Here is a 16,365-nt window from a genome sequence, read left to right as displayed (position 1 = left end):
CAAAAGGCTATTAAAATTTTCCCTGATTATCGTTCCTAAAAGCTGGCTTCTCCGCCACTGAGATTAAACTGACTGGCCTGTACATGCTGGCCTGTGTTTTCATCTCGCTTGAACAAGAGTATCAAATTTTCCAATCCCCTATCACTTCTCCTTTATCTAGGGTGGACTGGAAGATTATGGCAAGCTTTTTGGCAGTCTCCACTGACCACCTCCTCTAGCAACCTAGGGTGTATCCTAAGTAACTGATCTCTGAATATGAGTAATCTCTCTTACCTCATCATCAATTTTTACCCCATGTATTATTTCAATAAACTCCACTTTTACTGAGGTATGATAGCATCCTCTTCCTCAGTAAATACCAATGCTAGTAGAGCTAGTAGAGCTCCAGTGATCGTGGTTCAATCCTGACCTCCGGTGCTGACTGTTCTCCCTGTGACTGTGTGGGTTTCCCCAGGGTATTCTTGTTTCCTCCCACATCTCAAACACGTGCTGCTTGAGCTGAAGACATACTGATCAAGGAACTTCTCCTCAATGTATTTCAGAATTCCCTCCCTCGTTTGTCCTTTCAATACCAAATGCAGTACCTGGAACGATAAAGCTGGATTCTTGACCTCACAATCTACCTTGTTATGGCCTTGCACCTTATTGTCTGCCTGCACTGCACTTTCTCTGTAACTGCAACACTTTATTCGGCATTCTGTTATTGTTTTCCCCTGTACTATCTCAATGTACTTATGTGATGAAATGATCTGTATGAATAGAATGCAAAACAAAGTTTTTCACTGTACCTCAGTACATGTGACAATAATAAACCAATTTACCATTTGGGGCCTAACCAGTGTTTCATAAAGGTCCAATATAATGAATATTAGAGTATTTAAAGTCCCCAATTCACTTGACCATACACTTTTCTATCTTAACCCTGCTCATTTGCTTCTCTACCCTCCTCTTGCTATTCTGTGGCTTATAAAATACCCCAGCAGCGTGATTGAAAAGCCAAAGAAAACTGCAGATGCTGACTAAGCAGCAAATGCTTGATATCTTCAAAATGTCAGGCAGTGTCTGTGGAGAGAGTATAAACGTTTCAGCTCGATAACCTGATCAAAGGTCATGTGTTCTTTCTCCCCATTGCTATAATACCTAAATTAATGCTACCATCAAACCTTCATATTTCCTTCCCTATCTTTTCTGGACACCTTACGTCCAAGAATACTAAATGATTAGTCTTGCACTATTTTGAACCTGTATTTTGCTTACCACCATAACATCATATTCTCACATTGTGCCTGCAGCTCAGCAACCTCACCACAAATGGCTAGAAATTAAATTGTACAATGCTGTGGTTTTCAGTGCTACCCAGACCAATATCAATTTCACTTAGAGGAAATTGTGTTGGTGAGTGTTTCAGCATGAAATTGCAGCATTTGTGAAACTGAACTGGGCACTTCCAATTGCAATCCATGTTTATGCACCTGACATTTTCCCAGTATCAGATCCACACTTGACGATGTTAATCATCATACAATGCACATTTCACTCCCTTGAAGCATAAATTGAAGCACTCAGGCCCAGGAAATGACTGTTATTGAACAGTCACAGGGGAAACAAGGAGCATAAAATGCTGCCTTCTTCATTCAAATGTCATTTAAGGGGGTCACTCTGCTGGCACTGGGTTATTTCACAAGGTGGTCCCAAAATTCACCAGAGATTGTTCATGCACTTTCCAAAGAGTGAAGTCTATGTTCAAACTAACAACAGGTACTTTTTGGAGAAAATAATTATCAGAAAATAATGTTTGACTTAGCCCCGCAGGTAGCACCCTTGGACTAGGAATGACAGGTGACTCTGGGATGGTGGCTTACCCTGAGGAAGGAGCACACAAATGCACATTTGTGAAGACTCCCTTCCCTGTAGCCTCTCTCCCCCCCCCCCCCCAGGGCACCCTGTGTGCTATTAATAACTGACTGTAATGCAGGCATGCAGGTCTTTACCGAGTTGTGAGCAGATAGATGGTTTATGACGATACCACTCCCATTGAGGCCAGTGCAGGTTGTGACTCAATGCACCTTTGGAAGAGAAACTTTGCTAACTCTATTGCATATTTGTTGTAAACCAATTTTTCTGGGGCCCCAGTCTGGTGCTGACTTAGCATACAAAGCCGTTTCATTGATGTGATCAAGTCTGGGGCATATGCATTTACACATAGTGCATTGTAAACCTCCTGTCTTTTGTTTTTTCTTGTGGATGGCTGCAGAAGTAACCAGTCTGCTCCTTGACTGTGGAGTCCCCTGTGACTTTGCACTTCTATCCTTTGTTCATCCCCCTGTACTCTAGACTGCACTATCTCAAGTTGTCATCTCCTCCACCAGTCTCTAATTCAGAGTACTGGTTTAAAAATAGCATACATCTTGAAGATTCCTGCACTTCCTTTCCTTTTCGATAGCAACCCATAGTATAGCTTGTTACCTATATATACTCCTGTCTGTGACACATCAGGCTGTCTGTCAGATAGTAGTCCACTGCACATCCTATAATAGTCTACAATCTACCACATAATACCCAGCCGCTCCATAAAAATTTCCCACTGTTTGCTACAATATATTCCCATGTTCTTTATGCAATATGCCATTGTTCTCTATGTAACACCCCATGGGTCCTTGAATAATATACCCTTGATTGCTATATATCTCATTGCTTGCTGTATAATATCTCAGTATTTGCTGGATGATATCTCACTACTTGCTATTTCCAAGATGTGATTAGGTATTTACTATCCACTAGTAGTTACCTCGGAAAAGGTGGTGATAAAATTCTGGTGTCCACATGAGCTATGTGCTCAAATAGGAAGCTCAGGAATTCAACAAGCTAACAATGAAGGAAAGTCAATCTATGTCTAGATGTGCAATTAGAGGGAAATTGTGTTGGTGTTCCCTTACACCCACTACCTTTATCCTTCTAATGATGGAGGCTATGAATTTGGAAGGTGTTCCAGAAGAAGTCTTGGTGACTTGAATAAGCCACAGTACATTGTGTTGGAGGGAGCAGATGTTTAAGTCAGTGGATGGGGCATCGAACAAGTCAACTGGGCTGAGCCAACAGTTGCTGAGCTGCAGCCACCCAGTGAAGTAGGAGCAGATGGTGGGACTGTCTACTGCTCCACTGTATCAGGCACACATGGCAAGACTGGTTGTGCACTTAATGGGAGTTCTGGTCAATTAAAGCCAGTGTTGAAGCTTTCCATGACTAAATCTGTGCATCAGTGCAAATAACCAACCATGTTATCAGTACCCTTCTCTGCTCATAGTTTCTCATTAGTATTGCCTTCCATCAACTCCCTGTGCAATGTACAATGGATTGCAATAATATTGGACACGCACAATCTACATTGTAGCACCAACCCCTACACCCACTCTACCCATTTCATCTAAATACAACTTTTGGAAGCTGTCAATTATCTTAATCATGGAGACAAAGAGTGCACTACTATAATGCTCTTCGGGTTTTATTCGCAAAGATGATACAACGCCAGTTCAAAGAGGCCTTTTTCAAACAATGAGGCTACTGAAGATTTCTGTTTAATCATGGGCTCCTCAGAGCTGCCAGAGCAGCATGCATTCCAGTGCATGACTTTATCCCATCGGGCACAGCCTACATGCACATGAGCGAGTCTGGAACTCCTCTCTTCAGAGCTGGTGGAGGAATTGGATAGGGACCTGCATAGCTCCGTGCAGTCTTTGGGGAAGCTTACCTGTGATAAATTTAATATGATCTCTTTGCTGCTGGCTGATTTCTATGGCCGGTCAAGAAATGGTTTCTTCAACCAAACTGTTTTAAACGGTGGCTTTATTGTTGGCACATTACCCAGTTGTATAATTTGCCCTATACTGCTTCTGTTGCTTGGAAGGACTTAATAATCTGAAATTTAAGTCGCTGGCAATGCTATCCCTATTCTGGAATTTGCCTGGAGGTGCTGCTCCAGTGGACCACACGGCTGCCTTCCTAGTGAAGAGAATCCAGTGAAGATAAATCTCCTCAGATATGTTTTGTCTAGGTCTGAAGACATGAGCAGATGTAACAAGATCAAGTTGTTCTTCCACAGATTGAAAATAAGTGAAACAAAGGCAGAAAAATCTCTCCACATTTCCAAAAGCTGAAGGGAGACTGAGTGCTGATAATGGCACTCCTCATTTCATCTCCCTATCTCCCTCCATGCCATCAGATTACAGACCATGTACTGCTGATGGATACATTGTGTGTTTTCAGCACAGAATATTGTTCACCAGTGGGTGCTGCAGCACAATAAGCTCAAATTGTACTCTTAGCAACATAGATCCTTATTCATCCTTGCAACAACACAGTATCACCTTTCTCTTAAGAGGAGTGTTGTCTGTTTCCTTAAAAGTTATTTATTTTAATCTATTTTAAAAGTTTCTTAAACTCTAGTATTACCTATCACAATTCTGAATCTACCATTCACGATTTCAGTTGTGATAAGATGCAGTGTCTTCATTTTGTGGATTTGAATATCGTTAACCATCTCTGTGTCAAGTTGAATAATATGTTGGTGATGTGGTGTATGTACTCTTGTAGAAGCTACACTTAACATTGCTGGTGTTGCAGACATTGCAGGTTTTGCTGACATTGCAGATATTGCTGTTGCTGCTGACAATCCTGGTGTTGCTGATGTTATTGGTGTGGATGATGTTGTGTATCTTGTTGGTGTTGCTGACGACATTGGTTTATTGGTGATGTTGAAGTTATTGGTATGGCTGGTGCTACTGACTTTGCTGGTCATGTTAATGTTGATGACGTCATTGACATTGCTGACGTTGGTGTCAATGCTGATGTTGGTGTTGCTGGTGATATCCTTATACTGTCTGTTTTATCAGTCCTATTGAAGGCCAGGGATGGATTCTGCTCCATATCATCTGCCAGCCATTCTGAGACTTCATAACGCACAATTCATCAAATAACTAAAGGTGGGTTCTATGTTTTTGTAACCCCGTTATAGAACTTGCATTGCCTGCCCTTTCAACAACTCAGTAATGATTTAATGTGGTTCGTTTGCTGGCTTCCTTTCACTTCTGCATCTGTTCAATGGTTATCTTAGTCTTTTAGAAGATGTATTTTCCAGGAAATGTTGTCTTGTAGTTTCTGGTATTCAGTAGCTTAGCTGGCATTTTCTTATCAGTCTTAGAGATGTTTGCCCAGGGGAACAATAGGCAAAAATCAGGTCTTTGTATGTTTGTAATCTGTGTAATATCTTTGTAATTTCACAACATACAAGTCAGTGATAATAAACAATTCTGATTATGTGCATTTGATAAAGGTCCCCTTAACTATTTGGACATGTCCCTCTATGGAACCGTGTCCTCTAGGATAGTGTGGAGATGAGGTCACAATGGTGAACCTGTACTGCCCCTTGACCTCTTGAATTCTTTAGAGGTGAACAGGGTTCTGTCGATACACACCTGTTTCTCAGGAGTCCCTTGTTCAGCAAACATGATTCAAGCTGCTGTGGTAACTGTTGTGGTTTTGAAATCATTCATCCTTCTATTGAGTGGGAACTACAGCTATGAGGTATCATTCTTGGCTACGTGTGAACAAATTATCTCCCCAGGTGTGCCATGGCCTAGGTGGTATTATAAGGTCAGCCTCTACTTCTTCTGTTGTATATTTTTGGCATGCACAGCATGTTGACAACATTTTCTCTCTTTTTATAGATTTCAAACTGGCATACATCTGAGCTAGCTCTCAGTTTGCATTACTTCATACTCATGTCACCTTGGGCATCTCCTGGAGTAATTCTTGCATCTCTCTGGGTGTCTGGATCCAGGCAGTGAGGTATCACCTCTAGTTGACCTTATTGCTGGCTGTGTGTGTTTCACCTATTTGGGCTACCCCTGAATCACGAGCTGAGGAAGCATCTTTAACTCTACATCTTTGTCTGTCCCTTCTCTGATCTTACTCAGCTTTGTTGGTGTCACATTTATGAGGCGATATACTTTCACACCAAGATCTGTCATCTCATGTCTCTCCTGTGGCAACAGACAAGACGGTACATCTGCTAGCACCTTTTCTTTTCCTGGTTTGTTTTTCAGTGTGAAATCATAATTTTAAAGCCTCAGAAGTAACCTCTGCAGTCTTGCAGGCACTGTACATAGACTTTACTTGTCCATTTGCATTAGGGATCAGTGATCACTTTTAACTTTAGAGAGAGGTGCAAAACTTCTATCCATATACAGCAGCTAATAGTTCTCTGTGTTGGTATTATCTTGCATCTGCCCACGAGTGCTTTAGAGCGAAATGCTATCAACCTGCCCTCTTGTAGCAGGGCTGCTTACAGGCCTTTGAGTAGAGGCAACAACCTGTAAAATGACAATTTTATTTTGTTGTAGTGTGACAGACACATCTCAGTGTGTGTCACCTCCTCATGTTTGTCAGATTGTGACCACTAGTATTCAGCATCTTCTTTCATTGGTACTCTCAGGTTTGCTGCATGTTCTGGTGTCAAAGAAATTAAAGAATGCATGGGCTGGATTAGTTGCAGAAGGTTTCTCAGTTCTATACAGGTAAATTTGTCTTATACTGTAGTTTCTGCTCCTCTGTCTCGGTGATTGCTGTGATTTTTTGTGGTCTTGGCTTCATTCTATCTGATATGTAAGCCTTCTTAAGAACTGGCATTAGATTTCCTTTCTGGATACATTTTTCAAGCATTTGGCCTGTCTATCACTTCATGGAGATGACTATTGGAGACTTCATAGAATTGGATGTCATCTGCTCAGCCTTCTGCTCCCTTGCATCCTCTAAGTCTCAGCTACTTTCTGCTGAAATATGTCCTGGCTTAGTCTAAGTACAAAAGGTAGATGCTGGAACCCGCATGTTCTGAATGGCTCTCTGAAACCTTTGTTTTGTGCTTTTGTGGCATCTTCCAGAGATGGACATCGGTAGTAAGGAGACACAAGAAATTCTGCAGATACTGGAATCTGGAGCAATACACAAAGAGTACTGGAGGAACTCAGCAGGTCAGACAGCATCCATGGAGGGAAATAAACAGTCAACATTTTGGGCTGAGACCCTTCATCAGGACTGGAAAGGAAGAGGGCAGAAGCCAGAATAAGAAGGTGGGGGGAGGGGGAGGAGCACACGCAGGCAGGGGATAGGTGGGTTCAGGTGATAGATGAGTCCAGGTGAGGGGGGAAGGTAGTGGGTGGGGGAGAAGGAGAAGATGTAATAAGCTGAGAGGTGATGGGTAGAAGAGGCAAAGGGCTGAAGAAGAAGGAATCCGGTAGGAGAGGACAATGGACCGTGGAATAAAGGATGGGGGAGGGGAGGAGAGGAGAGGAGATGGGCAGGTCATTAAGGCAGGGGAAGGGAGCCACAGGAAAAAGGGAAGACAAAGGAGTGGGAGGTGGGGGAAAGGAAAAGGAGTGGGGTTACCATAAGTTAGAGAAATCGATGTTGAGGCCATCAGGTTGGAGGCTCCCAAGGCGGAATATGAGGTGTTGTTCCTCTCACCTGCGCCTGGCCTCAACATGGCAGTAGGGGAGGCTATGGATCAGTATGGGAATAGAATGTGGAATTGAAGTGGGTAGCCACCGAGAGGTCTTGGCTGTTGCAGTGGAAGGAGTGAAGGTGCTCTCCCAATCTGTGTTGGGTCTCACCAATGTACAGGAGGCTGCACCGGGAGCACTGGATGCAATAAATGACACCCTCGGACTCACAGGTGAAGTGCTGCCTTTTTGGGACCCTGAGGGAGAAGGTGTAGGGACGGGTGTAGCACTTGGTACGGTTGCAGGCATAAGTGCCAGGGGGGTTATCAGTGGGGTTATCAGTGGGGAGGGACGAGTGGACAAGGGAATCGTGGAGAGAGAGGTCCCTTCAGAAAGTGGAGAGAGGGGGTGAAGAGGAGATGTGCCTGGTGATGGGGTCCCGTTGGAGGTGGCGGAAGTTGTGGAGAATGATGTGTTGGATACAGAGGCTTGTGGGGTGGTAGGTAGTAATCCCACTTGATCACCTGCTTCAAATCTTTTGTGTCCAAGTATATCCAAGTCATCCATTAGCTTCTCTCTCACTGCAATAGCTTCACCTAGTCAGTAGGCTCAGTAATTTATGCTCCACCTCTTGGATTTCCTTTTCAAGCCTTCTCTTTAACTCGATTTGTTCTTTATCTGGTGGGTTGCATCACTAGTTTCACTTGGGGCTCAATGATGATGTTAAAAACTTTCAAAGTATCAAATTGTTTCATAGGAACATTCTGGGTACATTTAGATTAGGTCTGTTTTGCTTCTTATTGGAGGGCACTTTTTCATCAGCATGTTGCTTCCAATTCTGTGTTGTCTCCTCCAACTTGTGGCTTACTTAGATCAGCTGTAGTTTCTTACAACTTCTCAATAACGGATCCCTCCATAAAACATACCGTTAACTTCTTTCCCTTTGTTCACCTCTCCGATTTGGGTAATTTCAGGTTGTGGAATATTTCTCTTCTGTGTGCTGTCACCGTGATGTTGCTTTGTTACAATACATTTTCCTTCAGATACCAATCTTCTTTCAGTTTCAGAAGAGCTTTAGGTATAACCCCAGTGGTATACTCGTCTCTCCAGATTTACCTTGATACTTTACTGTTTTTCCAATCCGGATGGTAGTGTGGATTTCATTTTTCTAGGGACTGTCACATCTGGTCAATCTATACAGATGTGTAGTTCCAGTATCCAGTACAGGCTGTCCCTGAGTTCTGCTTTTACAGATGTCCATAAGTTGAATTTTCCATCTTAGAGACAAAAACACCTCCATAGTGTTATAATTAATGGCATCAAAAGCACATAAAACTGATAAGAAAGAACAATTACTAAAAGTGGAGAGAGAGAGGAAACTAGTTCTACTAGTCGTAGGAATGGACCTATGTACATACATAGGATTTTTGAATTTAAATATATTAAGGGAGCTTGTTTGTATGTAGGGGGTTTTCATAATTGGATGTTTGTAACCCAAGGATGGCCAGTATGTCCTCAAACTCTCTGTAATCTTCCATGGTGTGCATATTCTGATTTGACTTATTTTCCATTGGTTCTTTCACTCTTGCTTTGGCATCTTCTCTCTATACTTTCACTTGAGATCTGCACCTCTCCTTCCAAAGGTTGAGCTGACCACATAATCTGCACCTTGATCTGCATGAAGGCCGTTTTTTTTCTCCGTCAACTTCTGTGATTTTCGTCTTTCAATCTGATTTTTGTTTCCAACTGCGTCAACCCTGTTTGCTTTTGCAGGACTGATCTGAAGTTCAGCCATGTAAGTTATCAGGGTTCTCATGTACCAGCTTGTGGTCTCCAGTGCTGTGGGTATATCTAGGGTCTGTGCTATCAAAACTTATTGCAGGCCTGCGTATGTTGAGGCCCCAATGAGTTGGCTGACTAACCTTTCATCCACTTCCCTGAACTTGCACTCACTGGCTGTGTATCTCAGCTCTGAAAGGAAACTAACAGGTTCACGTGGTTCCTGCCTAAGGCTTTGGAACTCATTATCTGTCAGTCCAGTGATTCAATTTCAACACGAGTTGTGTATGTAATATTTTGAAATTCTTGTCAGGGCTTTTATTCTCTGACTCATTTATGTTGAAAAGATCCAATCTCTTCTCTTCCAACTGCAAAAGGATATAGTTAACATTCTCTTTGTCACTCATGTCTTTTAGAAAATTTGACTTTTTTTTAAACTTAAAATTTTCTAACACCTGCACGTTGTTGTTTGGCCCCTGTTTATCATGGCCTGGAATAGTGGAGTCATCGCAAGTATCTTATACACAAACAGCACACGCAATCACCACAGTTGACTTCTTTTCCTTTTTTTTGGCAAAAAGTCAAATTCAGCTTTCACGTCGGACATATGGTGCAGAATTTGACTCACTATACTGATGCCACCATGCACCTAATTATTTCCAGAGGTGTTTCTTAATTACACTTACAGACTCAAACCGCTGGCTTGCACCATGTTCATTTTCAGATGCAGACAATACATGTTTTCTACACAGAATGCAGTACACCAGTGAATGATGTGAGAGATTAGGTACAAATTGTAATTTTGCAGCTGTAACAATATAGATTCAAATTCATTCTCGCAGTAGTGTAACACCATCTTCTCACCCCCCTTCTCCACAAGAGCCATGTCCTTTCTCCCACTCCCCTCAACTGGCCACTTGGCTTCCACGTCAGGGAGCTGTGCCAGTGTTAGTGTTTACCTTTGCCCAGGCATTGCTTATGAATATATGAATCAGGAGCAGGAAGAGGCCACTCGGCCCATTGAGCTAGCTCAACCATTCAATAAGATCATGGCTGACCTGACTGTTACTTGTTACTCCACATTTCCACCTTCCATCTCCCACCGCCCCCCCCAATAATCTTTCACCTTTCACTGGCACTCAGCCATAATTCCCTTTCTGAAAAACCCCAGCTTGATCTACCACCCTTTCATACATCCACCGTAACTCTACCTAGACTTTCTTCTCTAAGGAATACATTGTTTCTTACACACTCTATATCCATCTCTCCCAAAACCTCCACATGAACCCTGTCTAATGGACTTTTCTTAACACCAGGACATTAAGTCACAAAACATTTTCCCTGTGGTTGTGGCCAGCACATTCCCTTCCAACAACATGGTGCTGTGAAACTGCCTTGTCTGGTTTCCACTTCTGCCAAGATATATTGATATCATACATCTCCACCTCTTCAACATTTCTCTCAGGCAAAGTAGCTCTGGGCTGTCAGGTAACCTGTTCATCAATTTCCCCAAACCTAATGCTAAGAAAATTAACTGTCTCCTTTTGCCCCCTTTCATAATCCTTATCTTTTTGGTACTGATTCCCAACAGGCTGGTTAGATAAACCTTAGAGTCCTATGAGAATCTAACAGCTGAACTTCAAACCTCACATCGCATCTATCACTAATATTTCACATGTAACATAAACCAACACCACCCCCATCATGGCTGCTGGTGAAATGTTATCTGCATTTCCCTAATTTCCTCATTTTTTCTCTGACATCCTGCCCTCCAGCCCGTAGTCGTTTGTGCAATGCCTCTTCCTTCCTCCCCTTTGCTCCATCATTTGAGGCCTAGTCTTCTGTCACCTCAGCCCTGCCCTGTAGGAAGGTAACCCCAAATGTATTTTTTTATTCATTCAAGGGATGTGGGCTTCACAGGCTGAGCCAACACTTAATTGCCCATCCCTAATGACCCCAGAGAAGGTGGTGGTGAGCTGCCTTGAACCGCTGCAGTCCTTGAAGTGTGGGTATTCCCACAATGCTGTTAGGGAGGGAGGTTCCACGGTTTTGACCCAGTGACAGTGAAGGAACAGCGATATGATTCCAAATCAGGATGGTGTGTGGTTTTAAGGGCAACTTCCAGGTGCTGACATTCCCATGCTTTTGCTGCCACTATTATTCTAGTTGGTAGAGGTCAGGGGTTTGAAGGGTGCTGTCTAAGGAGTCTTGGTGAGTTGTGACAGTGCATCCTGTAGATGGCACAAACCTCTGCTTCTGTGTGTCAGTGACGGAGTGAGTGAATGGTTGTTAATGGGGTACCTATCAAGCGGGCAGCTATGTACTGTAAGATGTCAAGCTTCTTGAGTGCTGTTGAAGCTGCACTCATCCAGGAAAGTGGAGCGTATTTCATCACACTCCTGCACAGCCCCATAGATGGTGGACAGGCTGTGGGGAGTTAGGAGGTGAGTTATTCACCTCAGCATTCCTCACCTCTGACCTGCTCTTGTAGGCTACTCCAGTTCAGTTTCTGGTCAATGGTAAGCACCAGGATATTGATAGTGGGGGATTCAGTGCTGTTAATGCCATTGAATGTCAGGGAGTGATGGCTGGCTTTTTTCTTGTTGGATATCATCATTGGCTGGCACTTGTGTGGTATGAATGTTACTGCCACCAATAAGCCCAGACGTGGATATTATCTTAGTATTATCCTAAATCTCCTAATTCTCTCTCCTGCCACTTCAAAACCCAGCTACTAGATGGCTTTCAGACACCTAATGTCTCTGATAATGAAATCCAAGCCAGAAAAACAATACACCCTTTGAACCTACTCTGTCATTAGTAAATCAGGATTAATGTACCTTGTATGCTTTCCCACCTGGCCCCTCTATCATTTCACACACTTAGAGTTCAAAATTCAATTGATTACCACCAGGAACGCACTCAATGTCTGGGACCATCTTGAGGTAAAGAATTCCAAAGATCGCCAGTGCTTTAAGTAAAGTAATTTGGTCCCAAACAGAAACAGCTGTTTGCTAGTCCTGATGCTCTGTCTTCTCATTCTAGATTCTCAAGCCTAAGGGGATAGCTCCTCACTGTCCATCTTGTCAATCTCTTTCAGAATCTTGAATGTTTCAGTGGCGGCAGATCTCATTCTGCTGAACTCCATGAGTATCGAAACAGAAATTGTTGAAAATACTCCATGGGTTCCGTGGAGAAAGAAAAAGACTTCATGTTTCAGGTTGATTAATTTTCATCTGTTTTGATGAAGGTCATCAACTTGCAACATTACTCTGTTTCTCTGTCCACAGAGCTTGTCCGACCTGCTGGGTGTTTCTTCCATTTCCTGTTATGTTTCAGATTTCCAGCATCCATGGCATTTTGCTTTTGCATTTTGTCTCATCAAATCCTCAAACTTCAATCTCTTTGCAATAAAGCCCAACATACCATTTCCCTTCCGACTGCACAATTTTTTTCATCTCATGAACCAGTGGGCCCAGTCCCCTATGCATACCGCTATTTTCTATTTTCTTAACATTTAAAAAATACTCTTGTTCCTATTCTTCCTACCAAAGTGCAAAGTCTAATATTTTACCACAATATCTTCCACCTATCACTATCCTGTCCATTCGCACAACCTGTTTACATCCCCTTCTATCCTCCTGACGCCTAGATTTGCACGGAGACACAAGAGACTGCAGATACTGGAATCTGGAGCAACAAACAAAATGCTGGAGGAAGTCAGCGGGTCAGGCAGCATCCGTGGAGGGAGATGGACAATCGACATTTCAGGTCAAGACCCCTCATCTGGACTTCGCAGATGCTGCCTGACCCGATGTGTTCCTCCAGCTTCTTGTTTGTTGCCTAGCTTTATATCATTAGCAAAAATGTATGTGTAAATAGAAAATGCTGAGAATGCTGCCTGACTTGCTGAATATTTCTAGACTTTACTGTTTCATGTCTTTCTGATTTCCCACATCTGCAGAATTTTGACTTTTGGATACACTACACTCTGCCTTTTCATTCAAGGCATCAGGAAAAATTATGAATAACTGAGGGCCAAGTACTGAGCCCTGTTGTACCCTTCTCACAGCCGCCTATCAGCCTGAGAAAGGCCTTTTTCTGATCTTAATCCTCCATCTACGCTAAGTATGTTATCCCAAACCCGTGAGCCATTACTTTGCATAACAATCTTACCTCGTGCATTTGAAACCCAGATGTTTATTTACATGTTCCCTTTATCTACCTTGCTAGTTACATCCTTGTGAAACAATTTCCCTTTCATTGAACAATGACTACTCTGCCTAATGATATTACGACGTCTAAGTGCCCTATTACCACACCTTCAATAATGGAATCCAGCATTTTGCCAACAATTTTCTCTCTTGCTTCTTTCTTTGATGGCAACGTGACATTTGCTAAACTTCTTATGATATTATATTGCATGATTTTTTAAAAAATTATGTAATGATATTATTCATAGTATCAGAGAGTCAACCATGAGGGAAACAAGTCCTTCAGCCCACCATGTCCTCATACCTATCCAGACTAATCCCCTTTTCCAGCACTCAGCTGGTAGCCTTGTTTCTCATGGCTAATCCAAATACTTCTTAAATGCTGTGCGAGTATCTGTCACTACCATCCCCTCATCCTTGTCATTGCTATTGATGTATTGCAAATATCGACACCCCACTTTTAGAGTGCACTCCCCAACATGAGTGAAAGGGTTGTCAATGCCGTCTCTGTTTCAAACATGTATTCAACAACTTCAGAACACTAAGAGCAGGAAACGGTGCCCAGTGCAATTGGTATAATTATATATCAATGAACAAAATGCATGTAACCTACAATTAACCTCTGCTCTTAAAATGGAGCAAAGTACAGAAAAGGCTTGCCTACTTTATTATGTCCTCTTTGACCACTCCATCAGCATTAACATCCACCATAAGCAGCCTCAATGCTTCGATTTTTGCCACAATCATAAGATCTTTGAGACGCACCGTTTAAAATGAGATTCAGAAGTTAAGACTCATTAAAAGTGCATCGGTATTTCAGCGGTTGCATTGTTCAAGAAAACAGAGGAATTAGCTTCAGAGCTGAACTTCAGTGCGGATGTGAGAGGGTGCATGTTCGAAAGAGTGTGTGTAGTTTGAAGTGTGAGCGGAGGCAGCCAGAGAGTGTGCGGGGGAAAGCAAGAGTGTGAGTGTGTGTGAGTGTGTGGAAGAACTTGTGATGGGAGAAAGCGTGTGCGCGTTTCTGGAGGTAAGGACTGGCGCGTGTGGGGGAGTGCGGATGGTGCGTGTCAGGCTGAAGCCGGGCTGTGTCTGTAAGAGAGAGTTGGGGGAGTTTCTGTGTGAGAGATTATGCGTCTGTCTCAGTGTTTAGAGACTATGTGTATGTGTGTGTTCAGGGTATGAGGTAGATGTGAACTAATACCGGATCAATAATCTCACGAGTATTCCTTACCCTCACTCAGTACAGGCTACCTCCCGTATCTCTACCCGTCCGCAGAGGTGGGTTTCTTGGCAAAGTCTGGGAAAAGTCACAGCATGGAACTAAACATCCCGCTAAAAAAAACCATCGAGTTGAACACCCAGCACCCTGCGCGTAGCGAACGGCGGACTCACCCTGCAATGTCCGCAGCTCAGCAGGCTGGGGGCGATCCCGGCGACTGGTTGCTCTTTAATCGACTTGGGCAGGGAGGCATTGAGGCTGGAGAGAGGGCTGCGAGTTCGGGTCCCGGGACAGCGGCGAGCTCCGTGCACTCGTGTGTCGGGCTGGCGGGGAACGCTCGCTCTCTGCAGCTTCACTTTATGCAGAGTTGAGGCTTTCATGTGGTAGGCGTTGTCGCGGGTGATCTGGACGCTTTTTTTTCACCCCCCCCCCCCCCGTGACTCCTCTTTGGACTGAACCCAACAACATGGGTTTATTGCGTTTCTTTTGCGGCAATTTCTAATCCTGACTAAAAATAGAAATAAACCCCCAGCAAATTATGGGAGTGAGCATCACTCAGACTCATCTCAATGGAGACGCTGGAGCCAGAATGCGGGGACCCTCTATTGCAAGGAATCGTCGAGGATCAAAGAAAGGTGGGTGCCCGACCGACAGAGGTACATAAAGTCCTGCATTTAGATAGCACCCCTCATGTCCTCACGGTTGCAACAGGGAATGAGCAGCTAGTCAATAACCAGATTTTGTAAGTGACAAGGGAGACTAAATATTAGTTCGGGCTTTGGGGAGAACTTTCCTTTTCTCCACGGTCTAATGACTCCCTTGAAGGATTTAGTATCGGGACTGTCAACCCAAATGTTCTGCTCAAGAATTCGCAACCTTCCCACCCAGCAGCAAGCATGCGACTTTTGAGTTACGGGTGACACATCACAGAACCCTGAACTGAAAGGAGTGGGGGTGTAGAATGTGACCTCGATAGCTTGCACCGAACGCCTATGTATAGAGTGCCGGCTGCCCATTGTTTATAACTCGCTTCTCTAACTTTGACCTCATTTGGAACCCAAGACATAAGGGTCAATTTCTAGCCCATTGCATTTAAGCCTTCTACTTCAAAAATCGGGTTGGCGACCCATGTAAAATTATGGCAAGAGATTCAAAATGAAAATTGTAAGGGAAATATATGTAAAATATATGAGAACATACTAACATTTATAAAGTGCTGTATTACAACTGCCATAAAGGTCAGAGAGTAACACATAGTACGTTGCTAGTTATGTAGGCACACACCGCAGTTTTGCCCGCAATTCGTGCAGAAGTGAGTGACCGGTTAATCTGCCTATGGCGGCTTTGGCTGAAAGAGCAACGTTACCTTGGAGAAACACTTTGATTTTCCAGTGGTACCAGCTGGGATCTTTGTCACAGAGCTGAACTTTAGTACAACATTACCTCTAAAAGACAGCACTCCAGCACAGAGACAGTTTAAGACTATTTGACACAGAGATTATATATGTTTTATTTGAAGAACAATAAATGCTTGAGTGTGATTACAATGGGCAATCATCTCCTCAAGGCTTCAACAGCAAGAGCAAAGGTTTACCCAGTTATAATCATTACCTAGAGTTGAAATAGGAAGATGGCTTTTGACCACTCATATGTGACCATA

The 16,365-nt window shown here is 43.3% G+C and overlaps 1 protein-coding gene across 6 annotated transcripts in view; it reads right to left on the bottom strand.

Moving 5' to 3' along the window:
• The window catches only part of LOC127577911 (proline-rich protein 5-like), an 87,235-nt gene extending 72,160 nt beyond the window's left edge, over positions 1-15,075 (bottom strand). For 5 of the 6 annotated variants that reach the window (XM_052029563.1, XM_052029566.1, XM_052029565.1 and 2 more), the window contains exon 1: positions 14,879-15,075. The gene's annotated coding sequence lies outside the window, so the exon portion shown is untranslated. Of the gene's footprint in view, positions 1-14,717; positions 14,785-14,878 lie in introns of those variants that run through there. The other variant, XM_052029564.1, reaches the window with a different exon arrangement.
• Between the last annotated feature and the right edge of the window lie 1,290 nt (positions 15,076-16,365).

This window comes from Pristis pectinata, chromosome 14 (assembly GCF_009764475.1).
Source record: "Pristis pectinata isolate sPriPec2 chromosome 14, sPriPec2.1.pri, whole genome shotgun sequence".
Taxonomy (NCBI): Eukaryota; Metazoa; Chordata; class Chondrichthyes; order Rhinopristiformes; family Pristidae; genus Pristis; species Pristis pectinata.
This window is presented reverse-complemented; position numbering and strand designations above follow the sequence as displayed.